At 39.0% G+C, this 2,416-nt stretch overlaps 1 pseudogene; it reads right to left on the reverse strand.

Annotated features, from left to right (window-relative positions):
* Nucleotides 1-316: 316 nt before the first annotated feature.
* LOC143653254 (COP9 signalosome complex subunit 4-like) lies at nt 317-1,918 on the reverse strand (annotated as a pseudogene).
* Nucleotides 1,919-2,416: the final 498 nt, after the last annotated feature.

Consider the following 2,416-nt stretch of genomic DNA (forward strand, 5'->3'; position numbering starts at 1 on the left):
CTACATATTACCTAGATTCTTTCATTAACATTTAACATACTTGCCTTATGGCATATTTATCACAGGTATTTAATTAATACACATATTTTCTTTTGAAGTCAAATTTCAAAAAATGAAATGTACAAATCTTAAGTGTATGTTTGCTGGATTTTGACAAATACATACACAATGTACCAAAACTGTTATCAATATATAGAACATTACTTCAGAAAGTTCCTTTTTGCCTCTCGTTAGCCAGTTCCCACCCCAGCCCCCAGAGGCAACCACTGTTCTGATATTTTTTTATATATTTTGTCTGATCTACAACTTCTTTTTTTTTTTATTTCTCCATTTATTAGAATAACCCACATTTGCAGAGGCACAAAGCACTTAAGTTTTACATAACTACAAAGTTATCACAAATTCCAAATTTTTAGCCACAGATATTTCACTTACTCCATTTAAAGAAAAAGCTTCCAAAACATCTGAGTTAGCTTGATGCACAGAGACCCTGAATACATGGGAACTACATATTCTTAAATGCTTGTATTTCCTGCTCTAATAATGTCTTCTTTCAATGGAATCCAGCATAAAATGGATTGAAAGGTGTAAGATTATGATGCAAATGCTTTGGAGACAGTGAAATTAATCTGTACAACATGTAAAAAGATGTAGTGTGCACAGGAGTTTTGTGAGGATTCACTGAGCCATCTGAGCTTCCATGGCTTGTGCTGTCCATTCTGGTGCTGTTTGACTGATTTTTTCCAAAAGGTTATTCACTTGGAAACAAAGCGATTGGATCTGTTTATCCCATGTTGGCAGGGCTTCTCGTGTTTCAAAATGGACTATTCCATCAATCTGATCAATAAATCCATTCATACGTCCTTCTGTTATCATTTGAGATGCTATCTTTTCTGCCTTAGCTGCAGGGATCTCTAAAAGAGCTCCAAGTTCTTCAAAAGTAATATTATTATATAATTTGCTTGCAGACAACAAATTGTGTTCAATAACAGCTCTGTCCAAGATGCTAGAACCATCAGCTGTAGTTGCTTTTTGGTGGGGCATCAGCATAGCAGCAAATTCCTGAAGTTGATTTCCTCTGATGATTCTATCCAGGTGCATTTTCTCTAAGATCCCATAGGCAGCAAGTTGCTGACACCTTTCATCCTTAAAAAGGGTAGCTAGCATCCGAGAACGCTGTTGTCCTTTGCGCAGCTTCAATGAATTTTCTTCTATAATCAAGAACACGAGCATAGCACACCTTATAATGTATCTGTAACTGTTCATTGGTTGATTCATTCTGAAGCAATGATGCCCGATTTATGTAAGCCTCTGCCTGGACTGGATCATCATCCTCCAGATATAGTCTAGCAATCTTCAGGTAAGTCTCCAGTTTATAATCTACATTGTACTGTTTTTGTGGAATTCCCACCAACACTTGGGCTGCGTTTCTCCAATCTTCTTCTTTCTCATATATAGATGCAAGATGCTGTCTTATTGAAGCCACCTGCTCCTCAAATGAAATGACTCTAGATTGAATCTTTTCCAAGGTGAAATGATAGATTTCTTTGGCTGTGCTGTCCATAGATTTCTTTGGCTGTGCTGTCCGGAAGGTTAGGGAGATGTGTGCAAAAATCCGTCAGCAACTGCCGAGAGATCACGAGGCTGACATTCTCATTTACCATTGCTTCCACGAAGGCTTTCAAAGCTTCAAGTTGTTCCACCCCAGACAACTGAACGGCTTTTTCCAGGATCTGACAATACTTGCCCGCCAGATCTTTATGAGAGCCGCTCGAATTCATGAGCTGGGCCAAATCCTGCCACACGGCTGCCGCCATCTTCCTTCCCGCTCAGCCGGGGCTGGGAGAAACTTTCGCCGCCAAAAAGAAAACGAGGTGGTCCTCCAGAGCGCAGTCAGAGGGAGCCCGAGATGCCACCGAGTGGCCTGATCTACAACTTCTTATGAATGGAAATCATATAGTGTGCACTTCTTTCACTCAGCATAATACATTTTAGATTCTTCTTTATTGGTGTCTATGTCAGTAGTTTGTTCCTTTTTATTGCTTTGTATTTTTCCTTGGTATGAACGTACCACAGTTTATTCATTCAGTCTCTTGTTGACGGACTTCTGACATGTTTCCAGTTTGGAGCTATTATGATAAAGCTGCTAGAAGCATTGTTATACAGGTCTTTTTTTTTTTTGTTGGCATATGCTTTCATTTCTCTTGGATGAATACTTAGACTGAATTGTTGGGTCATAGGGTAGATGTAAATTTAGTTTTATAAGAAACCGCCAGAACTTTTCCAAATGTTGTTATATGACCTAGCTCTATCCCTAGCAATGTTTGAAAGTTCCAGTTGATCCATATCCTTGCAACATTTGGCATTGTCAGTCTTTTTAATGATACCTCTTCTGGGTGAGTGGGATGTAGTAGGC

Source organism: Tamandua tetradactyla, chromosome 13 (assembly GCF_023851605.1).
Source record: "Tamandua tetradactyla isolate mTamTet1 chromosome 13, mTamTet1.pri, whole genome shotgun sequence".
Taxonomy (NCBI): Eukaryota; Metazoa; Chordata; class Mammalia; order Pilosa; family Myrmecophagidae; genus Tamandua; species Tamandua tetradactyla.